This window comes from Rousettus aegyptiacus, unplaced genomic scaffold (assembly GCF_014176215.1).
Source record: "Rousettus aegyptiacus isolate mRouAeg1 unplaced genomic scaffold, mRouAeg1.p scaffold_m13_p_2, whole genome shotgun sequence".
Lineage (NCBI taxonomy): Eukaryota > Metazoa > Chordata > Mammalia > Chiroptera > Pteropodidae > Rousettus > Rousettus aegyptiacus.
The window spans coordinates 64,848,584-64,875,004 of record NW_023416295.1 but is presented as its reverse complement, the minus strand read 5'-3'; the positions used below and the strand labels follow the sequence as shown (position 1 = coordinate 64,875,004).

The following is a 26,421-nucleotide window of genomic DNA, read 5'->3' as shown; positions in this document are numbered from 1 at the left end:
GTGATTCCAGTGAAAAACCTCAACAGGGTTTTTGAGGAATTCTACATGGGTGTAAATTTTACATGGAAGAGTAAAGAGATGAGAATAGCCACAGATTCCTAAAAAAGAATAAAGTAAATGCATTTGCTGTTAGATAACAAGATTTGCTATAGAAATATAGAATTTAAGAAAGTATGGTATTGACAGAGGTATTGACAACTTGATCAACTGAACAATATATATTATTTTAAGATATCAGAAGTTCTTCATATTAACCTCTTTTGGAATGTTTTTATATTTCTCTAGAAAAGCAATTAAAGGGCCTTTACAGGATAGGAATGGTTACATCCTCTAACAGACATATTCACAAATCACTCTGCAGAAGTCTGTAAAGACTGCATTTCAAACCAGTAAATTGAAACTCCCAGAGCGCTTTAATAAACCTAAGAATGGAAGAGACTAGAGAAGAAAATGTTCTGAGGATTCTGAATATTTCATTTAATCTTAGATACTCTCAAGTTATATTTCAAAGTATTTTTTTTATCTTCCCTAAAGGGCTTAAAGAAATAATGATTATTTTTAGATGTTTCAGAAAACAATGTTAAAGAACAGTACTTACTAAGAAAAAGAATTCTTGTCTAAAAATAGCTTTATCACATGAGTTTATATTTTAGCATGCAAACAAAAAAAATTTACCGGTTTAGTTTGTAGCCCAGCTATATTTTTTACACATTCCTGCTTTGTTCAGACTGAATGACTCTATGACTTAGTATTTCTCTGTGTTGAACATAGAAAATTCCAGATGATTTAATGTAATTTATACTGTTTAAATCTCTTTTTCCTGCCTGAAAGTAAATTTAGAATGCTTCCCTTTTGACATCATATATTTCACAAGTAATGTGCTTTGGAGGGTCACCTAAAACAAAGAACAGATTTCTTATCAGCAGACAGCATTCCCGCCTAATATGTTCATCTGCCTGATTTTAGAAAGCATATGAATAAGAACTAATGGAAGCTTCCCGATATTTTTTAAATAAGCGTATTTCTTCAGTTATTCTGTATCTTGTCAAAGCTATTAAGCTAAATGCTAATAGGTATATTGATAAAGTTGTCAGATAAAAGCAAATATGTAATTACAAATCATTGTTCTGAAAACAGATAAGCGAGTATTCATTTGTCATAGGCTTTGCATTTGTCCCTCAAGGGATATGGATGTGCAACATGTATTCTATAAAATAATATTTCTGTCGACCTTTATATGCATCCATTGTCTCTATTCTGGCTGACTTATGTTGGATTATTGAAAACAAATGGAACATTTAATAATTTTTTGCTGTAGCTTCCCTTAGTCTAATATACTACCTTATGTAAATTTGTTTTACTTTTTTCCGCACATAGTAGATTTACATCTTTTTTGTGTGTAAAATAGTGGTGCTACTTATTGCAAATGTCAATTTTTCTAACAATGTAGACAAAGTTAGTATTTTCTGGAAAACGTGATATCACATTTCATTTTGCCGTGGCTATTTCTATAGTGATAGCAGTGTAGGCAATGCACAGTAACATAGCATGAATCCAAATTCCAAATCTTTGTTATAGCAATTTGATTCATTCTCATTAACAAAATCAACTGAAGAACTGCCAAATATTCTTTATATATATATATATATATATATATATATATATATATATATATTATACACCAGTGTTTTTCAATATATTATATGTATACTTCCACTTCTGTCAGAACTACCTGAAGGGGCTTATTAAATAAACAAATGCCTAAATGCTTATCCTATAAACTTCTCAATAGAATACTGTCAGTCTGACCCGGACATCTGCATTTTAACAAACAACACTGATGATTATTACGCACTCTACAGTTATGATGTACACCATAACCTGAGTACGAAAAGAGCTTTGTTCCCTGCCTTTTAGATGTGTTTCATTCTGTATTATAGTTCTTGTAGCTTGCTTTCAATCAAATAGAAAATTTAAACCAAGGGGAGCCAGCCTCAGCTCTGACTGTGTGCGAAATGGTCTTACCTATACCAGCTTACTTGAAGAACTACTCTACATCCTTTATGGCCTGTGGCTGCCCTGTGTTTGTCTGTCAGTCCTGGAATATAGATGGCATTTGTAAAATCTGCCCCATTCTTTCTTGTTATAATGAGTTTAGGTATTAGTATTTCTTGATTTATTTAAAGAAATATTTTAGTTTGATATTTACTTAAGGGATAATGACTACAATGCGAGATTCACTTTCATTCAATATAATTGCAAATTTGAACTGTAAAACTAAGTTAAAAAAAAAAATTCACTGCTCTTTAGTCTCTTAAATATAACCTGTAAAATATAACCTGTAATTCTCTAGTAGGAGTTACGGTATATTTCTTTTAGCACTGCATTACTGAGATTTAGTTAGATCGAGAAACATTATAGGCCACAAGCCTTCTGATATTTTGTGTTGTTATACACAGACCAAGGAGCTAGAGATAAAGGCCCTCTAACAAAATATTAGGCTCTTGCTTCTGTGAGAGTTTCTGGATAAAGGAAAAAAACTACCAGCATGTTTTAGAGAGTTGAGAAGTATGGCAGTTCTGTGGGAAATGATTCCTATTAACCTTTAAATTTATGTCTACCTAATCTGTTTTCTGTAGGTTTTAGAATCTTCTCATCAACCCCTATGATACTAATATTAAGAAATAAATGACCTCCAGAGTCAAAAGTCTGACGTAATGGAAAGTAAACAGTATATCACCTAGACTTTTCTGTTCCCCTAACTAGTTAAAATAAAACAGGAAAGCCAGATTGTCTGTGATTGACATCTCCCTTTTCCAAAAAAAAAAAAAAAAAAAAAAAGCCTTTTGTCATCTTTACCAATTAGGCAGGGAGATCTTGAGCCATGAGAGAAACAGATTGTGCATGCCAAAAAAATCAAAACAACAAACTGCTAACTTCACTGGTTTCTATGCATTATAAACCAGCGCTTCTGAGCGTTCTCTCTTTGTCTTTTTATGATCTTACCAGAACTCTGTTTATCTTATTAATCTTTTCACATAATCAACTTTTAGTTTGCTATTCTTTCTTATTTATTGTTATTATGTTTTTTGATAGATCTGTATATCATCTGCACTGATATTATTTCCTTCTTGTTTCTTTGGGCTTGCTCTGTGGCACTTTTCCAACTTCTTTAGTTGGATGCTTAACTCATTTAATTTAACCTTTTTTGTTTCTCGATAAATATATTTGAGCTATAAACCTCTTTCCAACACCCATATTTCTTTTCTAAGATCACTAAGGATTGGATTTTCCTTTTCTGTTCACCTATGCTATTTATGGTTGGGTGGGTACTGTGGGCAAGACACTTTCCCTTAGGGATGTATATATTGGTAGAACAGGCTCTTGCCATCTCTGATAGCCCTTTCATTCTTATATATTCAGTTTCACTTCATTATTCCTTCTCCTCATACCTTAATTTTATTTATTTTGTCACTTTTAAAAAATCTATTTTGTTTCTGTTTTCTTCTGGCTATCATCAAATTATTCTCCTCACCTCATCCATTGCACTTAAAAGAGTAGTATTTGCCGTATGCACATCCTTATCTCTCATTAACTTCTCATCTCACTGAAATTGGGCTTCCTCTTTTATCATATTCCTGGAACTGTTCTCATTTGGGCACCAGTAATCATCTAATTGTTATATCTAGTGAAAATCTTTTAGTCCTTATTTCACTGTCCTTTCTACATTTGACATTCATAGCAACTTTCTTGGTTTCTATGAATCTACACTTCCATGGTGCCACTTATAACCTTCTGACTATTCTTGCTCTTTTTCTTTTTGTGGACTTTTTCTATGCCCCACCCCCTGCTCAAAATGATGATATTCCCTGGATTTTATATTTACCCACTATTCTTTTTACTCTGTACTCTCTCCACTTTTATGTTTTCAACTATCACATATAAACTATTGACTCCAAAACTCTTCATTTTTAGTCTAGACTTCTCCACAGAACTTCAGACCTATATATCCATGGATGATCTTTGGACATCTCAAAATCAACATATCCTAAACTGATTCTATCATCCTTGCTTCCAGATTTGTTCCTCTTGTAGTTTTATTTCATTTGTTAGTATGACCATTTACCATTGAGGCAAAGTAGAAGTATGAAAGTCTTCATAGTCCAGGGTTGGAAAACATATGACAAACATGCTTCCATTCCTCCATCTCATGCTTATTACAGACATAAGGCTTATGAGCCTTATCCTGTTCTCATAATAGGCATATGCCTTTCATGGTTCTCTGTCCTAATGAAGTTGAACGATATCACAGGATCTTTTTCTATGTGATGCTTCAGGCAACCACTGTCAATCAGAATTGACATCTTGTTTATTCTTCACCCTGTTCTTTGTGCATTCACCTTTTGAACTACATCAAGAGCTTTCCTGCCCTCTGTATTCTAGTTAGATTTGCTGAGAGGCGTTCACAGAAGATAAGAAAGTGGGAGGAGAGTTATTTTGGGATATTTATTTTTAATGGGGGTTGCCACAGGTTGCCTGCATCCCTTTACTAAAAGACACAACTGCTGTCAATACCGTCTTCAATCCAGAAAGTGCTCTCTCCTGATTTAGGGGTGATAATGGGTCTTTGTTATTGCCAGCCCTGGGGTCATATACTATCTCTTGTCAGTTCCCCTAAATCTTGCCCACATCTTTGTAGGTAAAGTTCTCCACGAATTACCCAATTTCAGTATACTGTCTTCTTTTCTGCCAGGACCATGACTGATATAGCATGTGAATTAAAATTTATCTGCCATCCCTTTTATAAATTCCTAACGTCATCCTCAAGTCTCACATATCCATATAATTCCAATTACTTGCTTATTTCAGATCCCAAATACTACTCCATTGTATCCCTTCTCTCCACTCTCTCAAAATCTTGGTTCAGGTCCTCAGTATCTCTCTATGAAATAAACATGTGTAAAATGAAGGCTTGATATTGAGGCAAACTATTTAGCAAAGGTGGCCAGTCTCTGGCAAAGTAATTACGTGGCCTACTTGATTATATCTGGCTTTATTATTATCCGGTTAACTCATGAGTGTGTTTCCTGTGGTATCTATACTTCTTTTAACCTTTTTCCTGTTTAGGAAAAATGTGCAGCTCGCTGCCAGTGTTAATTTAACATCACACGTAAGAATACTACGTTTCCTAGGATTTGACATTTCCAGCGATGGAGAATTACTATATTTCGTAAATGGAAATACCATTACTAAAAACAGAATGCTATAAATAGAAAAATGTCATTTGTTTCCAAAGACTATCAATATACTGAGTGATGCAAAAATAATAATAAAAGCAAAATATTTCATGGCAAACTTTGGGGATAAGGTCAGGACTGTAATTCGTGAATAATCGCGGGGTAAACACTGCAACCGCCAGAACCAGTGGCCAGTATTCTCAGGGCAAACGGGAAATGGGTTCCCTGTATTTTAAAAGGTCTTTGATTTTTTGTTTTTGTTTTAATTATAAATATAGGAAGCTTTTATCTGAGGAAAACTCAGATGTAATCCTAATATATAAAATAAAAGTAAAACTGGTTCTAGTTAAAGATTAGCACTGAAGATACAATAAGAAAATAACTCCTCAGCATCTATTACCAGTGCTTAATAAGTATTTGTCTTCTCCTGGTTATTTTCTTCAGCTCTAACGCTTCTGCTATCCTGGCTTTGTGCCAAATTAGCATGTATACTAAGTAATTAATAGCTGTGATAGGTGCTCTGTTGTACTAACAGAGTTTGCTCTTGCCATATTCACCAATATAATCAGAAACTGGTCACGATGACAACCTGGTTCTCATTCTGTCTGGGCAGGATGAATTTTCAAGAAAGATTCTTGTTTCAAAGGCATTAGGAAATTCCATCTATCATGAAGATTTATTTATTCTTGCTTTTTCTATGAATTAAAGAAATTTGATGAATGAAATATGGAAACGTTTATCAGAAGAATTTCTTATTCTAAAATAGGCTGAATATACTCTCTGAAAAGTGTGATGATGTATTTTGTATATCACATGCTATAAATTATATCTCTTCCATCTTCCATTTAACCTTATTTTTTGAAGGTGATATTTTACAAGTCTCTAAGAATATTTGGGTCCTAATTCTGTTCTGTAATCATCAACCATTCTTCCAGCTCATTGTATCTTCATCCTAGTTAGTGAAAAATATTTATTTGGATAGGATTACAGAAAAACCCTTTTGATCTGTAAATAGAGAACTCCAATAGGAGATTGACCTTGGACATTGAGTCATAAATCTGTAAATAGTCAATAATGACTATCTACCTACAAGTTTTGAAATATCACCTAGCTCTTATTTTACCATCTGGTCCACAAGATTTCTAATGACCTTGCCAAATACCTTCTTGAAATCAAATTTACTAGGTCTAGAGCATTTTTCAGATCTGCCAAGCAAGCAATACTTTCAGAAAATTATTGAGGTTAGTCTGACATGACTTGTTCTGGGTGAAGCCAAACTAGCTCACTGGCTTCTTTTCTAAACATATGTAAGGCTGTCTGTCCATTAATTTCTTCTAAAAATCTTCCAAGGCCTAAAAGCATGATTTAAAGCCTCACTGGTTTATAATTTGAGATCTCCACATTGTTTTCCTTTTAAAAACAGTTAGAAACAATGTCATTATCTAGTCTTCCAGCATCTCTTCTAGTCTCTGTAGTTCTTCAAAGATTACCATCATCAGTCCAGTCATTTCATCCCCAAGCTCTCTCATATGTTTCTTTCAGGCAATCATGTAGGTCAAAATGCAGATAAGAGATCTGTTAAAGTGAGTAAAAGATCTGTTACTATTTCTTCACTGCTCTGAACTTATAATTTATTCTTTAAACATTTTTTTTATTATGAAACAATTTTAGACTTACAGAAAAGTTGCAAAAAGTAGTACAGAGCTATTCCCTATGTCCTTTATTGACCCTCTCCTAATGTTAACATCTTGCATAGCCATAATCCAATTATCAAAACTAAGAAATTAATTAATGTTGATACAATATTATTAACTGAACGATAGACTTTATTCTGATTTCACTAGTTTTTCCATAATGTACTTTTTATTTTTTAAGATACAATTCAGGATCCTACATTACATTTGTTTTTGTGTCTCCTTAGACTCCACCAGTCTGTTAGAGTTCCTTAGCCTATCTTTCATGACCTTGCCACTTTGAGTTCTAGTCCAGGATTTCACTGAATGTCTGTCAATGTGGGTTTATCTGATGTTATGTCCTGATTAGATTGAGTTTTTGCATTTGGGGAACAAATATTTCAAAGTGATGTACCTTTCTCAGCACAATAGAGCAGGTGGCACCTAGTGTTGATGCATCTTATTACTGATGATGTTAACCTTGATCACTTGGTTTAGGAGATGTCTGTCAAGTTTCTCTTCTGTAAAGTTATTTTCTAGTTGTGATTAATAAATATATGGAAGGAAATACTTTGATAGTATGCATCTATCCCCTTTCTTCTTTAACCTTCACCTGCTGTTTTTAGCATTCATTGATGGATCACGCCTGCCACAATTATTACTGTGTTGTAGCAGTGATTTCCTATCTTCCTCATTTTTTCTGTAATTATTGATTTCAATTCTTTTGTGAGAAAGAGTTGTTCCTTTTATTTATTTTTAATGTTTTATTGAGATATAGATTTACATACAGTAAATAAGACATGTTTAAGTAATAAAATCTGATGTTTTAGCGTTTGTGAAACCATCATCACAATCAAGATAATGAACATATTTATAACCACCAAGTTTTTATATTCCTTTGTAAACCCTATCTGCTTGTTCTCCCCACAACCCTCGATGTCCCAAAGCAACCACTGATTGACTTTCTGTCACTACATATTAGTTTGCATTTTCTAGAATTTTATAGAAATGGAAAAATACAGTATGTATTCTTTTTTATTTGACTTCTTTCATTCAGGATAATTATTTTGAGATTTATTCTTATTGTTACATGAGTCAATATTTCTTTTTTTTTTCTAGGTCATATTTTACTATATGTATATACCAAAATTAATTTATCTATCTATTCACCTGTGGTGGGTATTTCGGTTGTTATCAGTTGTGGCTTTCATAAATACCCTTCCTAGCTTTCTTTTCATTAGTGTTAAAAGGATTTATCTTTCTCCATAATTTTATTTTTGTGTCATATTTAAAGTGTAATTTTTGTGCCATATTTAAAGTGTAATTTTTGCAGGCACCATCATATAGTTGGGCCTTCCTTACCTCTTTGTATACAACCTGACAACCTTGGACTTTTAATTGGGGTGTTGAGCCCATTTATGTTTAATATGATTATTGATCTGGTTAGGTTTAAGTCTGTCATTTTGCTATTTGTACCATGTTTCCCATTTTATATTTGCTCCATCTGAATTTTGTTATTTTTTTCCTCTCCTATCTTCTTTTAGATTGAGTTAGTTATGATTCCATTTTTCTCTCTTTGAATGGCTCTTTAGCTATAACTCTTTGTCTTGTTAAATTAGTTGTTGTTTTAGGGTTTATAGTACATATCTTTAACTTCTCACCACTTACTTTCAAGTAATATATAACTTCACTTGTACTATTAGAAAATCAGTGTACTTCCATTTCTCCTCTTTGGCGTTGTGGTATAGTTGCCATGTATTTTATTTTTTCATGTGTTATACAATTTATAAAATTTAAACAGTCAACTGTCTTTAAAGAAATTTAAATATAAGGCAAGTGTTTTAATAATTACTATTTCTGGTATTCTTCATTTCTTTTTTAGATCCAGGTTTCAATCTGGTATTATTGTGCTTTTCCCTGAGGACTTTTTTACTATTTTTTCTACTGCAGATCTGCTTATGATCAATTCTTTCAGCATTTGTATAGTGAAAAAGTCTTAATATCACGTTCATTTTTGAAAGATATTTTTGCTGAATATCAAATTCTAGGTGGACAGATTTTAGGGGATTTTTTTTAGTACTTTAGAAATGAGAACCCACGATCCTCTCACAAAAATAGTTTTTGCTGCGGAATCTCATAATCGTCCTTAACTTTGTTCCTCTGTACATGATAAATTTTTTTTCTAGCTACTTTTAAGACTTCTTTAAAAATCTCTGATTTTGATTATCTTGTACCTTAGGGTAATTTTCTTAATGCTATTTGTGCTTGGGAGTTATTTTGCTTCTTGGATCTCTGGGTTTATAGTTTTCATCAAACCTGGGAAAATTTCAGCCATTATTTCTTTGAAAAATATTTTGTCCCCCACTCTCCTTTCTTTCAAGAATTCCAGTCACACATATAATAGGCTACTTGGATTGTTCCACAGATCACCGATGCTCTATTCTTTTGGGGTTTTTTTGTTTTTGTTTTTGTTTTGTTTTGGTTTTTTTTTTGGTCTCCTCTTTCACTGTTTCATTTTGGGGTCTTTTATATTACTATGTCTTCAAGATCACTGGTCTTTTCTTCTGTCATGTGTAATCTGATGTTAATCCCATCCAGTATTTTCTTTTTATCTCATAAAATATAGCTTTTACTTTAGAAGTTCAATTTGGGTCTTCCATTTCTATCTTGCACATCACATTATACTTTTGCACATATAGAATACAGTTATAATAATTGTGTCAATGCCCTTATCTGCTAATTCTAAAATTCGTCCATCTAGATCAGCTTCGATTAATTTTTAATTGAAAATTTTATTTCTTAAGTTTATTATAGATTCACAGGCAATCGTAAGAAATAATACAGAGAAATCTCATGTACCCTTTATGGATTTATGTCTCTTGTTTAGATTTCTTCAGTTTTACTTGTAGTCATTTGTGTACCCGTGTGTCTGTTTAGTTCTATACAGTCTTTTCCCATGTATAATTTATGTATCCACCACCATAGTTAAGGTACAGTTCTATCACCATAAGAATTTCTCACGTTTCCCTTTTATAACCATACCCACTCCTATCTTGCGTACACCCTACTCCTTCCCTAACTCCTATGACAACTAATCTGTTCTCTAATTGTAAAATTTTGACATTGCAAAAACATTCAAAAAATGGAATCATATAGAATGTAACCTTTAGAAATTGGCTGTTTTCACTCAGCATAACTCACTGGAGGTTCATCCAAGATTGACTGAATTTCTTCCTCACTATGTGTTTTATTTCCCTGCTTCTTTCCATGTCTGATAATTTGTATTTGATGCTAGACTTTGTGAATTTTTTCTTGTCGGGTTCTAGGTTATTTTCGTATGTCTTCATATATTTTTCAGCTTTACCCTGGAGTTCAATTAGGTGACGTGGAAATAACAATTTGATCCTTTCAGGTCTTGCTTTTGAAACGTTTTATGGTACCAAAACAGTGGTTAGTCTAAGTCTACATATTCCCCAATATTGACCAAGACACTCTTGAGTATTCTATCCTATACCTCATGAGTTATGAAGTGTTCCAGTTCCCAGCCCAATGTGAGTGCCAAGTACCATTTGCTCTATCCTTTCAGGGAATTCTTCAATCTTGGGTAGTTTCCTCCCATCCATGCACCAATCGGTATTCTGCTGGATACTTAAAGTGAACTTTCCATGGATCTATGTATTTTCTCTCTGAAGCTCTCTTTTCTCCAGCAGTTTTAGGGCTCATCTCCTTTGTTTCTTGTTTCTGAGGGATCACCGTCCTTGATTGCCTGGTGTCTAGTATCTTCAAACCCATCGTTTCGTATATCTTGCCTGGTTTTTTTTCCCCCCTTTGGTTCTTTCAAGCAAGAGAGTAAATCTGATCCTTGCTATGCCATCTTGACTGGAAGCCAAAGTCCTCTATGATTTATTCTTAATCAAATTGATGTTTTCATTTTGACAATAAGGTTTATTCTTTTTGATCAAGAAAATAGTAACAAAATTGAAATTTAATTTTCTTTTAACTTCATTTTATTATTTATGGTGTTTATCCAAGTAAAAGTCTTTCCCTTAATCCTCTTGTCGTTCCAATCATAACTTAGAAGTTCCTTTTATGTCTTTGGGGTGTTTCCAAAGCCCAGTTCATTCTGGACCTGGTAAACTTTTTGACATTTTTTTCACATGCCTTTTCATTTTTCTCTCCTTTCTTTTCTTTCTATTTTTTTTTCCTTCTTTCTACTCAGTAAATATTTATTGAAGGTTTATAATGTGCCAGATGCTATGCTAAGCACTGAGGATAATGCCATGAAAAAGACAGACAAAAATCTCTTTTCTGTCGCCTAAATTCTAGAGATGGAGAAACACAATAAACACATAAACATGTTATTTTAGTTAGTAATATGTACTATAAAGAAAATAAACAAGATGGCATTTTGAGGTGATATTTGAGCTCAAATATTAAAAGTTTTAGAAGAGGGAGCAGCAGCAGCAACAGCAAAAAGCCAAACATCAAGAATAAGTTTAACATATTCAAGGAGCAGAAAAAAGGCTGTGACTAGAGAGTCATTTACCAAGAAGAGAGTGATGTAAAATGTGGTCAGGGAAGTATTCAAAGGTCAAATCACACAAGGTTTTGAAGGTTGAATCATAGGTATATATGCCTTTTCTTTTCCTTTTTAAACATACTTTGTATACCTAAACCACATAGAAACGTCCCTGTGCAACCCCTTGAGCCTCTACAGATATGTATCTCTCTTGTTTTCTATCTTTGGACTTAAGCTGGTTATATGGTCATGATCAAAGTGTCCTTTTTTTTTTTTAATAACTTCAAAACCTTTATTGCCTTCCTTATAACAGATGCTGACAATGCACTCTTACCTGTTTTTGAATACTTTGAAATATGCTTTTCAAAATCTGACCCGTGTAACTTACTCCTAATGTGTACTTTCTGGGCTATTACAATCTCCAAGATAACAATTTCTTCAATTATTCCAATTATGCCTATTATTGTTAGTCAGAGTTAAATACGTAGAAGTAGTTTAGGAGACAATTAATTGTAAACAGGCACCCAAAATTTTGTCAGAGCGTCAGTATTTATCATAGACTTTTTTCTAGCAGATTACTTTTCCCAATACATCTTTAACACGGCAAAAAAGAGAAACCTTCCTAAAGTGCAGTTAAGGGCTTGTCATTCCTCTGCTTATACTCTTTTGATGGCTTCCCCTGACAATTAAAATAAAATTCAAAACATAATTATGAACAATAAGGCTCTATATGATTTCCTCCATGCCTATTTCTCCAGCCTCATCTTATGCCACTCTCCTTTTCCCTCATTATACTCCAGCATCATCGGTCTTCCTTCTGCTTCTAGAATACACCCAGCTCTTGTCCGGTTCTGCAATTTTGCACATGCCGTTTCCTTTGCCTGGAATATTCTTTCTCTAATTTTTTTCTTATGGCTGGTTTCTTTCTCATCTTTTAAATTTCATTTAAATTTTACCTCCTCAGAGAGGACTTTCCATCAATGAAAAAGAGAGCTTTCCTATCCTTCCCCCTTGTTCTCAGGCCCTTGTTTATTTCTATTATAGCAGTTAACATAACCTGCTTATTTATGTACTTACTGGTTTTTGGTTTATTTGCCACTACAACGTAAGCCTCTCAATTACAGAACCCCCAGTACCTAGGGGTTCTGATATAAGTCTGATATATAGTAGGCATGAATGAAGAATTTAAATAATTTCATTTGAGTTTATAACTAGATATTATAGGTTATGCCCACAATATCTAGGTATAAACTGCAATAAAGCAAATACAATGAAGCAAGTCACGTGAATGTTTTGGTTTCCCAGTTTAGACTATGCTATAGTCTATTAAGTGTACAATAGCATTGTGTCTAAAAAAAAACATTGTACATACCTTAATTTATAAATATTTTATTAATAAAAAGTGCTAACCATCATCTGAGCCTTCAGCAATTCATAATTTTTTTGGTACAGGGCCTTGCCTCCTTAATGGCTGCTAACTGATTAGGGTGATGGTTGCTAAAGGTTGGGGTGGCTCTGGCAGTTTCTTAAAATAAGAACGATGAAGTTTGCCATATTGATTGACTCTTCCTTTTACTTGAACTCTTAGAGGCCATTGTAGGATTATTAACTGGCCAATTTCAATATTGTTGTGTCTCAGGGAATAGGGATGCAGTTCATCGGTGGAACAGTCAGAACACAACAGGTATTAATTAAGTTCAGTCTTAAATAGGGGTGTGGTTCGTGGAACCCCGAAACAGTTATAATTGTAATATCAAAGATCACTGGTCAGAGATCACCATAACAATATAATAATATTGTTATAACAATAATGAAAAAGTTTGAAATATTATGAAAATTACAAAAATGTAACACAAAGACACTAAGTGAGCCAATGCTATTGGAAGATGGTGCCGATTGCTCAACACAGAATTACCACCGACCTTCAGTTAGTTAAAAAAATGTAGTTTCTGTGAAGCACATTACACTGAAGCACAATAAAATGGGGTAGTCTTGTGTGAGAAAGCAAATCATAAAACTGAGAATCAAATTGACTTTACAACTAAGATTTTCTTTAATACTAAAGTGTTAAAAAGTCCAGTGAGGGGAAAAAGGAAATATAAGTATTACTAAATTATCATTATCCAAATTAATGATTCAACATGACCCAGTTACTCTTGTATATCTTTATCTGAACAAATGAAAAAGATTAACATCAATATTATAAGCTCACAACATGCATTTATACTAAATATAATTTCATTTTTAATTGTTTATAAAAAGTCTTCTTGTATTTTGTAAGATTAATAAAGACTTTGCAATGTTCCGATGGCTCTCCGATATTTTATATTTATATTAAATATTTATATTTATACATATATTTTCTGGTAGATTGAGGCTATCAGAAAATTTTTGGAAAAATAGCAGTATATAGTAGTGAGGTATTTGGTAATGCTTGATACAAAACCAGAGATGAAAATATGAAATAGTATGGGATTTTATCTCTTTCTTATTCAGCAGTAGTCACATAATACTGTTAAATCACAGCACTCGTATTATAATATCCTGGCTTTTTTTTTCAAAACTGATATCGTTGAAGTGTTTGTGCTTAAAATATAAAATTATCACTGCAGTTGTCTAGTGAAGTGTTCATGCTTGAAATGTTAGAATTACCATTGAAGTCAAAAGTCTTTGAATTTATTTATTGTTTATCACTACAGAGAAATAACCTCATGGTCTAAATTTGAAATTTATTTTAGAGTTTTAGGATTATTTTCTTATAAATTTGATAAATATCTTTTATTTGTTACTCTTCTTTTTAGTGTGAAAATTCATAGTTATGTTTGGTATTTGCTTGCCTATATTTAATAGATGATTTTTATGTCAACATCTGTTTTCTGGTTCTAATTTGGATATCTTTCTAACAAAAATAATAAATCAATAGCTAGTAATGATACCTAGGCATGAACTAAAATTAATATATGATCCTATTTCAGAAACTTTGACTCTGTAGAAACTGGTTTATTAGGTTATTGGTTAATCTGAATCGTCAGTATCCATCTTGAAAACTATACAAATAAAAATATTAAAACATCCTGATTGATGTCTAAAAACAAAAAGCTACAATAAAGAATAAAGTCTTCAAATGGTTTCTATAGTTAAAACCAAAAAAGTTTTATCTTTGCAGTCAGTACCTTTGCTTCTGTATCAAGTTGCTATGGATATTTTTTTTTATTAACATTAGATTGATTTGCCCAGAGATAAAATCGCCTGCATTATCACATCTTCTAAAGTTCCTAAAGCTTCCTAAGCCAACTTCAGTGTTTTAATCTCCATGTTATTTTAGATTCTCAAGAGTTCCTGCCATGCTGAGTATTCTTGAAACTCAAATGCAACACATTATTGTGTTTGATGTTAGCATCAAGGTTACTGTCATATTTTAATTCTTGGTCCAAAAAACAATTTTTTTAAGCATTTTAAGTCATCATGGAAAAAAATTGGAAGCTGAAGAATTTCAAGGACATTTACATAATAAAAATAAAGAAAACTCAAATACTTCTATGAAGGCTTATATTTAGTGTTTTAGGCTTTTTGTTATGAATTATTAAAGTCTATGTTAATGAACATTAAAAAAAACGGTATTAAATTGGAGTAGTTGAACACCTCTGTGTTATGTGTTAAAATTTATGCCCGAGTCAGAGCTTGAAAGTAAATATCCAGCTTGTGTACATTTCCAAAAATAAACATAATTTTCTTCTTTCTAATAACTTGATTGTTTCATGCCACTTAAGTGAAGTTCCCAAGTGGTGTCTAAAAGTTATTGTACAGATTTTGAGTAAACATACCACATATTATTTGTATTTGAGTGCCTACAAATATAGTAGGTACTCAGTACATGTTTGAACTAACATGTAATTTAGTCTCTGAAGATTAAGATATAAAGATTACTACTTTTACTACGGTTACTTAAGGAAGAAAAGGTTGGAATGTCATGATATTTTATGTTAAAAAGAACCCAGTTTTGCCACCTATAGATACCAAAAGTACTACAACATTATAAATAATATTTAAATGTCACTCAAATGTTTTTACACTTAGAACATAGTCTTCACCTTACTTTTCTTTATTGACAGTAAGTCTTAGCGAGAAATCTTTTCGTATCCCTATAGAACTACATCTTTTAAGGGTTTTATTATCTTTCATAGTACAAATATTTTATAATGTACTTACTCATTCCCTAATTAATAGGCAGTTAGGTTTTTTGTATTTTTCATTTTAATGATCAGTGCTACTGTGAATATCATTTTACATAATTCTTTGTACACATATTTGATTATTTCTCCAGGTACGATGAAGAAGAATTGCTTTTCCAAAAAATATGTACATCTTAAATTCATATAGACATTGATACATTATCCTCCTAAGAGGACATAACAGTTCGCCTTTCTACCAGTAGTTTATGACACCACTATTTTCCTAGGCTCTTGACAAAACTTGATATTAGCAATTTTTTTAAATGCTTATACAGCTTATGAGTGAAAAGCAATACTTTTTCATTTTGTTTTGCATTTTCTGATCACTGTTAAGATTAAGCATCTTCTTTTATGCTTACTATCTGTCCTTTTGCATTTCCTCTTCTTGGCTTATCTGTATTTTATTGTCCATTTTTCTTTTGTACTCTTTAATTTTTTCTTATTGATTTTTTAGAAGTTCTTTATACATTCCAGATACTAATACTTTGACTGTTACACTGTTACATATGTTGCAATTATTTTCCCCAGGTTATCAATCATCTTTTCATTTTTTTGGTGGTTCTTTTGCTGAGCAGAAGTTTTAAATTTTGATATAGTCAAATTTACCAGTCTTTTTCATTATAGCATTTGTTTTTTGTATCTCCTTTAGAAAGTCTTCATAAATATGGCATAAATAGACATATCCTTTTTATATTTCCTTAATGCATTTTTCTTAATTACTTTGGTTTAGTTTTTGCTCTTGATTTAAATCTTAAGTCACCTGGAATACATTTTTGTGAATTACATGAGTTATGGCAGTAACTCCTTTTTTTTCCAAATAAGTAACCAGTTGCCCAACATTTATTGAATTGGCCTTTTCTTTACTACTGATTTAAAATGCCACCTCTGTCATTAGATTTACATATTTATGGGTTTATTTGTGGCCACCCTCCTCTGTTACCTGCTTGCCTATTATGTCACCAATAATACATCTTAACATATTTTACTTTTGAATGGGGCAATTTCTCTTCTTGTTTTTCTATGTTGGTATTATACCTAGCTGCCCTCTAACTATTCTCATTGGTTCTAATAATTTTTCAGTTTAAGTTTTTGTGGTAAAGATCATATTAATTTCAAGTACTGACAGTTTTATCTCTTTATTTCTATTCATTATACTTCATATAATGGTTGTCTTGATAAATATTCAAGACCAATTTAATTCTGCATAAACACCTGTGAAAGGACCCATTTCTATCAACTTCTGCAGAAGGTTTATTCCTTATATCTATCCCCCTCCCAAATTCAGTTCTTCTCCATTCATGAAAGATGGATTTGAGTTATTTTTGTCAATTGCTACTTCCCCACCTTCTTCGAAAAAAATTATTTACTTTAAGCCTGAGTTATCCAACCCATACGTGAGGCTGGGGGAGTTAGGCCAACTAGGGAAGAGATTCAAAGGTAGAGTAGCCCATTATATTAACTTTTTCAGATCTGATGCAGAATATTTATTTCTCCTTTGTTTATTTGAACATTTAATCACTTCTGCCTCATAATAGGTCTATGATTTGTCTCCACAGTATTTTAACTCTTCCAGGTCAGACTATTTCTCCTGCCTCTTTTATATATATATATATATATATATATATATATATATATATATATATATATCTCCCCACAGTTTCTATCTTCCTCTCCTTGCACTGCATACTCTTTAACTTCATATTGACCTTTATTCCAGCTTAGATCCTATTTTCCCTGTCTTCAATAACACCATTGCTATATCTCAAACTTCATTGCTACTCATCTGTCTTCTGCCCACCCATCTCCAAAACCCTGGTCCTTTTTTTTTTCTTGTTTGTATTTTTGTTACATTTTTTTAAGCTTTCTATTTTGAAATAAATTCAAACTTACAGAGATGTTACAATAATACAAAGAACTCTCCACACAAATTCAGCAATTGTTAACATTTTGTCATATTTGCTTTATAATCGTCTCTCAGCCCTGCTCTGCCTGTGTATTTGTGTATATTTTTTGGAATAGTTTCATATTAAATTGCAAATATCATGTGATCTATTTTGTTTTTGCTTGTCCCATACCTATATTCTATGAAGCAAAAGTTCAGCTCTATCTATACTGCTCTCGTCTGATGTTCTGGTAGATAAAGTCACATTTTAAATTCTAGCATAAATTCTTGATCACAGACATCAAATTGACTTTCAACAGTGCCTGTATATGAATAACTGTTTTTTAAATTTGCAAATACAGGAGTGTTTGTGGGTATCATTTCTCATGACAGCCCATATTTATGGGAATTTTTATCAGGTGATGCATTCTGTATGGTTTCAGTTGTCTAGACTCATTGAGGTTTCCTTTTTGGCCACTTATTATTATTACCAAATATTAATATAGTCCTTACCATGGACCAGGCACTAACTAGTTTACTAGTCTTTATTCAGTTTTCTCAACACTGTTGTGGATACAATTATTATCTTCATTTTGCAGGTAAAGAAGCTGAGAGACAGAGACATAATTTGCCCTCAGTTACACAGCAAGTAGTAGAGCTGATTTTTTTAATTTTTACTTTTTAATATTGACATTCGATGTTATTTTATATTAATTTCAGGTGTACAGCATAATGGTTAGACATTTGTATAATTTATGAAGTGATCCCCCAATTAGTCTAGTACCCTCTTGGCACTATATACAGCTATTACAATATTATTGACTATATTCCCAATGCGTACTTCACATCCCTATGACTATCTTGTAACCACCAATTTGTACTTCTTCATCCTTCACCTTTTTCACTCGATCCTCAACCTCCCTCCTAACTGGTAGTCACCAGTTTGTTCTCTGTACCTGAGTCTTTTGTCATTTTGTTTGTGTATTTATTTTGTTCTTTAGAGTTCACATATAAGTGAAATTGTATGGTATTCATATTTCTCTGACTGATTTCACTTAGCATAATACTTGCTAGGTCCATCCATGTCATCGCAAATGGTAAGATTTCATTTTTAAAAAATGTCTGGGTAATATTCTATTATATAAATGTGCCACAACGTCTTTACCTAATCATCTATTGGTGGGCACTTAAGTTGTTTCCATATCTTGGCTACTGTAAACAACACTTCAGTGAACAGAGGGGTCATATATCTTTGCGAATTCGTGGTTTGGCTTTCTTTGGGTATAGAGCTGAGACTTTAATCCAGGAGTCTAGATCTGGCATTCATGTGCTTAACCCCCATACTAAGCTAATTTTTCTGATTCGATGTGTGCTTTAAAAAATCTATATCTATAATTCTTATAATTTATGTAGTTCTCTGTATTTCTGTTACATCAAGCATGTTAATTGTGTAGTTCTAATCTTGTATATCTTTTTTAATTTCTTGTCTATCAGTTTCTGAGAAATGTATATTGACTATAGACTAATTTATTTCTCATTGTAACTGTCATTTTTATGTCAATTATTCTCAGGATATTGTTAAGTATATATTTAAATTTGCAAATACAGGAGTGTTTGTGGGTATCATTTCTCATGACAGTCCATAGGGGTGGAGTTTTAATTTCAGAGTTTTTATTTCTCAGTAAAGATTTTTCATTCTACAATTATATATTTTCTTTATCAGTTTTTTTAAGTAATAAGAGAATCAAAGGAAAATAGACCTGAGATCCCAAAACAACTTCATCATTTCAGTGTGAAATTCAGACTCCCAGTCACAAACAAATAATAATTAATTCTGTAACAGCAATAGAGAACGTCTCTTACCCAACACAATTTGAAGCTATAGTTGGCTCATTAATTGAAAAAGATTTATTAAAGCAGAGAATCATAAAAAATACTTACAATTAAATGCTTAGTTTTAACTTAAAATATATAAATACATGTTCAGTCAGCAATCTTTTTAGATGAAATCCTTTCTCTAATTATGAGTTTATTTATTGGAGTACATTTGTCATGATACCAACAATGTAACATCAAATATTTCTTTTGTTTTGTTTTTAACTTTGAAGAGGAACAAGAACTCAGACATTTTCAAGATGGTCTAAATGCAGAATTATTCACAATTTTCAAGGTTTTCTCCCCAAGAATCTCCTCTTTCCTGTCTTATTTGACTTCAGTTTTTTCAGAGGCTGATGTTAAAAGCTATACTTTCAACTTAAGTTTTATGGAAAGAGTCATTCTCTTTTTATACTTATATTTTATCAATTTACACAACATTTTATTAAATTCCTAAATGACACCAGCAATTATTACCAGCTCAGACAGCTTTGGGAAAAACATATGATATTGGAAACCATACAACTTAAGTAGTAAGAGCACAGGTAAACATTTATGTTTTCAAATGGAAATGCTGTTTTGATTAATTCAGTGATTTGTTTAAATAGAGGTTAGTTAAGAGTTTCCTCTGTGTTCAAAGCAGAATATGTTCGTCAAGTAAATAAAGGCAAAATTACTGAAAAGTTACATCTAACAAATGTCATTTTTAGAAAACAACTTCATAGGAGTGAAATTGCCCTTATAAGTTAAGATACCTGTAGACTAGCAATGCTCATGTTAAAAATGCCATGGATATGATACTGAAGCTGTTTTTAACATATGTGCAAAAAAATTTATCTTATACTAGGGAAATTGACATTTTTTAAAGCTCCATTTATGATACTACCCAACACAAGTTCTCCACTTCAATTTGATCAGGCTCTTCCATGTCTCAGGGGTGTTTTATCTCAGTAAACGTATATAAGATCAAGTTGAAAAAAAAATTGAAGTCATCTTTATAAAGTGTTTCTTTTCTAGCTTATGATAGAATCAAAAGTACTAGAAGAATATCAAGCTCAGAGGAGGTTCTTCAGAGTTTTCCAAATGTTGGACACATATAGAAATTTTAAAAATATATTTAAGTATTTTAACCCCGTAATAAAAATAACATGCACACTCAAGTGTGTTATACTAAATTATAACACATGAACATATCATAAAACAAAAATAAATTGTGCTGCTAGTTTATATTTTTATGGACTACTAACTAAATCTTTGCTACCAATTTTTAACTAGATATTTGAACTTTTTATGAGTAGTTTTATTTTTAAGTTTTTAGCTAGGCTTTTAAAAGAGTTGACTCCATTATTATATATCCAATCAAATTAGGCAAATAAGAACACTACTGCAACATATGTAGGCTCTATTGAATAAATACAAATAAAATGTAGGAGCATCTTCTTACCTGTATTCTTTTCATTCCTTAACAGTTTTGCAATGGCAAATTAATGTGATAAAATTATATTAAAGAAAGTTTCTTGCTTAATTGAAGTTTTGGATAATTCTTGCCCATATTTTGTATTCATGACCAGATACATGAGTAATGATTCTGTATAGTCATTCAATTTTGGAAACAAGATTTTCTTTATTCCTTCTTCAAGCTTCTAGACTATTTTAATAGCAAACATCTTAATATTACCAAAGCCAAATTAGCTATTTTAAAAATGTTGCCATTTGCAGTAGCTTTTCTAACTTTGAGAATTGTCTCAATATTATAAAGCCAAAACAAAATGAATTTGTCGATGATGATGATTTAAAATTGCAACCGTCACCCATGTCCCTTGGTTTTATACTTTTTATTAATGAATATAGTTTATTATAATTATTGATGGATTTTTATAAGTAATACCATAATTCGATCTTATAAAATGAATTATTACTAACAAATCTTTTTCTGTTTTATATAATGGAGGTTTCATTTAGAGTTTATTAGACTAGAAAGATCTACAACTAAAATAATTTTAAAACTGCTCATCTGATCCAATCTATTAATTTTATAAATTGAAAAATTAAAGCCCAAGTTAAGTGTCTTGCTCAAAGTTATACAGATAGAAAATTTCAGATACCAAACTGTATAACCCTTACTTCACTGTTCTCTCTATTATTTGTTACCTAATCTGTGAGTTCCTATAGTACATTTAGCTCATGCCATGCCATTTAGCATTTAATGACATGGTTTGTATGCAGACATTTATTTATTTATTCAACAAGTAATTTTTTGTGTGCCAGGCACTCTTCTAGGTGGAGACATTCCCTGAATCTAGAAATTGTGCTGAAAATAAAATAAGAAAAGTGATTCTGTTCAGCCTCCATTTAATTTTAGTTTAATACACACCTGCAATTAGCCTTGTGTATGACTGGGTGGTTTTAATATATTATTAACAAGAACTTTTCTATTTATGGCTGTATTTTAGGAGAGTTAAAAAGTTCTTTAGTGTTTTAAAAGGTGAGAAAAACAAATAATTCAGCTCAAAGCACTCTCTTTGCACACCATGAACCTGGTAAGTTGTTTGGCAACCACAAACATAAAGATATATAAAATAATTTGTACTTATTAATCCCTTCACCTTTTTCACCCACCCACCCCCCCAAAAAAAAAATCTGGCAATCATATGGTATGGGGAATATAGTCAATAATATAGTTATAAGTATGTATAGTGCCAGGTGGGTACTAGGCTAGTCAGAGGGAACACTTCGTAAATTATATAATGTCTAACTGCTGTGCTGTACACCTGAAACTAATATAAAATAATACTGAATGTCAACTCTTAACTGAAAAATAAAATTTTTTTAAATAAAAAATAAAAAAATACTCAAAGAAGACCTCAATTTACAAAAACACACACATTCAGGCATTCAAACACCAAATACTTACTTATGGCCTACAAAGTGATAGGTAATGGACTTGGTACTGGAGATGCAATGATAAATTATGCATTATTGAATACTGAATTTCCACAAAGTTCAAGTTCCTTAACCAAACACTCAAAGGTTCTCCCTTTGGGAGAATGCATAATTTATTAGTTAGGTCTCCTTGAGTTAAATTAAGAGAAACACAACTCAGATTAAGGGAAACAAAAAGGAAATTATTTATTTATTTATTTATTTATTTATTTGGCTCATGTAACAAACCTAGAGAATCAGAATGTCTCAGAGTATGGCTGGACCCAGGGTCCAAAACAATGTCATCAAACTTTCACTGCTGCATTTCTCTATTTTGATTCCACCTTCCTCTATTTTAGTTTTATTCTCAAGAATATTTTCTTTTGGCACTCCCAATAACTCTAGGCCTTCATACTCATAGTCAGGTGATGAAGTAAGTACTTATGTAAGTTAAACCTAAAAGTGCGTCATGTCAATAGCCATTACAAAAGAATGGAGAAAATATTCTTCTAGTATATAAGAACTTTTATATGATTCATGAAAGAAACATTCTCATCATTGATTTAGTTGCTATATTTTCATCTTACTCATTAATGTAAATAAAAATATATGTTAACTATTCATGTTGAGACTATACTCAATCATAAACTGCAACATAAGTTGGCTACATATTCAAGAGTTGGGCAAAAATCAAAAATATTCTCTGGGAATGAACCGGCTATTTAAAATTTACAATAAAGGATACAGTATCTTTTATTATTATTTGTAAAATGTGTGCTATGCATCTTTTATGTCAAAAAATTGTAATAAAAATATTTTAAAAGAGGAAAAAAAATATATGAAGCGAATGTGTGTAGATCAAGCACAGTACCGTAAGTGCTGTTACATAAACAGCACTGTAGACTGAGAGGGGAATGAACAAGTAACTCTAACCAGGAAACCGAATGGGGCTTCATGAAGGAGGTGACCTTAGAGTTTAGTTAAAGAACAGAAGGTTGCTTTAAGAAAATGGGAGGAAAGCTAAGTCCAAGGAAGAACACATGCATAGTAGTAGAGTTGTGAATAGCCCTGGCATTTCCAAGAAAGTCTAATGCAACAAGATACCAGGGTGTCTTAAGAGGAGTGGTGTTTTTGCCCAACATTAGGTGATTAAAGAATAGAAGTAACGAAATGTGAGAACTTCTTACTTTGTACCCTAGGTATTCCTGATGCTTCTACCTATTTTTATTCCTAAATGTTAAGTTCTTTGAGAACGCCGATGGTATTTTGTACTTCCCCATCTTATGGTGATAAGTGGAATGCTGAATATGGCCAGGGCTCAGTATATGCTTACTGACTAATTGTGCTCATCGTTCACTCAACAAATATTTTTGGCTCCTGCCTGTTTAAGGTTCTGTATTTTGTGCTATGAGAAATAGAGAAGTTTTGATACAAAACCAGTTTTTAAGGAGCTATTAAATCTAAAGCAAAAAAAATAGTTGATTTTTGTCTATCATGATGATATATCTATGCACTTATGAAGCTTACATTTTTATCTGAGGAGTCTGACAATAATAAGGTAAATAGTAAAATATGTAATATGTTAGATAATGATAAATACTACGGAGAAAAAAATAAAGTAGAATAGGGGGTATAAATTATCGGAGAGGAAAAGAGAAGGTAAAGTTACTTAATTTCTCTTGTCTCAGTTTTCTCAACTCTAGGAAAGAAAAAACTAATAGCACTTATACAGTTGTGACAAGGCTTAAATTAGTTAACATATGTATAAAGTCTCAGTGCAGTTTCCAAAAGATAGTAAGATAAATGTTACCTGATTTTATTTATATATTAGGCTAAAATAACTTCAGCGTAATAGTCATCTTATTTTCATCACCTATGGACTTTTTATATATTAAAGAATATACTTGCAAATAGTTTTGAACTACTCTTTCTGTTAGCTGAGACTCCCTCATCCATGTCTTGCTTCTTTTAGATTCTACTTCAAATGTATTCACATCTAATATTACTTTCTTACTGAAATGAATCATTGTTCTTTGATAGTATTTCTAACAGAAAACAGTATTTGTTTATCTAGATGTCAGGTAATCATTTTCTGTTTCAGGCATCAGGCAGGCATCCAGATCTTTCTGTGAAAAATACTCATTAATGCCTCATGACTTATCACGTCTCAAGGTTAAAAGATCTGACAAAATGAGATCTTTATATTTGTTTATTGGCTAAAAATGAGCACAATATTGGAAACATTATTACTAAACAGAAATGTAAAACCTTCAATATTAAACTTTTGGAACTAAAATCATTTGCATGTATTAGGTGAAGTTTCAGGTCTCCTTCTCACCTTTCTCTGCCTATCTAATCTCTATGCGACTTTAGGTGTATTCTGATACACATGAACACACTGCTTTCTCTGATCTCTGAAAACTACACTAACTCTTTCTTTGTGCTCATTTAGCGCTCCATGCTTAGCCCTATCCTAGCTGGTATCATTCAATGTTGTAATTACTTGTTTACCTAACTGCCCAACTCCCTGCCCTCTACTTCCTGGTCACTGATCTCCTTGAGAAAGGGACTGTGTTCTCTTTATGTTTGGGTTCCTACTGTCCATCCAGTGCCATGCATGTAGTTGCCCAATAAATACTTAAAATTTTAAATATAATGCCTAGAGTACGTTTAGTATGTCAGGTTTATAAAAATGTAGTTTTTTTACTTTGGTCCCAAATCCCTTAGTTGCTGCTTGTCTCGTCTGGCTACTTTCTAAAGAAGAGCCATACTCAAGCATGCTGCTACACCATGTCCTACACATTCCCCTGTCCTGCTTTGGCACTAAATCAAAAAGAAAAAGAAAAAGTAGGCTGGCTATCAGGAAAAACCTCAAAGGTGGAGGAACATCCTATGGAGTAACTATGGCCTGAGATGTGGACCTTACTCTTCCAATTTAAAAAATTGATTTTTTCATTGCTCTTGAGAGTGATGGGGCTCTAGTGTCTGACACAGGCCATCTACATTTACAAGAAATTAATTCATGAGATGGGTAACCTATTTGTTTGTTTATTTTCATTAACTCAAATATATGTATCTGGTGTCAAAGTCACTAACTCGATATCAAAACACCTTTGAAATCCACCAAATAATCAGAAGGTTGTTCAAGGACCGTGGAAAGAGAACTGTCGCAATCCTAGACTGTCACAAGGATTATTTTACCCAGGCTGAAGAAGAGCCTTGTCAACATCTCTGATGGCTAGGAGAAAATCGAGTAAGGAGTGAGGTCTCAAGTACACTTTTGAAAGCCCTTATAAAATTTCTGTTCTTATTTGCTAAAAGAAAATAATAATATAAATCAGAAAATAAAACAATGGCACTTTATAATTCTTAATAATATAATATACAATTTGGTTTCATAATTCTTTGATCCTAAGATAAGTTCCTTAGATAATAACAATGTGATATTGCTGATGATGGTGCTAAGAAAGAAGGCAAGACAGAGTACTGAATTTGGATGACAGTTTTCTGTACCCTCTACCTCCTCTAATTCAAGAATCACCACAATCCCACAGTCAACTTAATTTCATTAAGAACGTTAACTATGTGCTTGTGGTTTTTGGTGGCTTACTGGTGCTCCTACACCAACTAATAATGCATGATGATTCACTAAGAGTTTACCTTCCACTCTGATGAAGAAACTGTGAAGCGTAAGTTAAGTGGTCATTTAAAAAAGTAATAAGTTGTACCTCTCATCAAGGGCTAAAAGTGAGCCCTTCAAGCCTTATCCCAAGGTCCATTCTGTTCCAGAAGTTGGAAACCCAAGTGCCTACAGAGGCCAGGCTGGTGGGAATGAAGCAGGAAGCCAGTGCGCTGGACTGGAGAGCCAAGTCCTTTCTGAAGGAGCAGCCACTGCTGCGTTCCAGATAATTGCTGCAAGGCACGAATGTTGACCTAGTGTTACCACATTGTCCCGTTTCTCAGGTAAGGCAGGAAATGAAAATTTTTAGTGAAATATTTTGATTTGAATATTGTCAATTAATTCACTTTTATTATTATTCTCGAAATGGGTTCAAGCCAAGCACTGACTCTGACAGGCGGG

General features: G+C 32.4%; 1 protein-coding gene across 6 annotated transcripts in view; it reads left to right on the top strand.

Annotated features, from left to right (window-relative positions):
- Positions 1-26,421, top strand: part of MBD5 (methyl-CpG binding domain protein 5) — a 143,009-nt gene that overhangs the window by 44,030 nt on the left and 72,558 nt on the right. For 5 of the 6 annotated variants that reach the window (XM_016151143.2, XM_016151139.2, XM_036236251.1 and 2 more), the window contains exon 3: positions 26,130-26,303. The gene's annotated coding sequence lies outside the window, so the exon portion shown is untranslated. Of the gene's footprint in view, positions 1-22,217; positions 26,304-26,421 lie in introns of those variants that run through there. The other variant, XM_016151138.2, reaches the window with a different exon arrangement.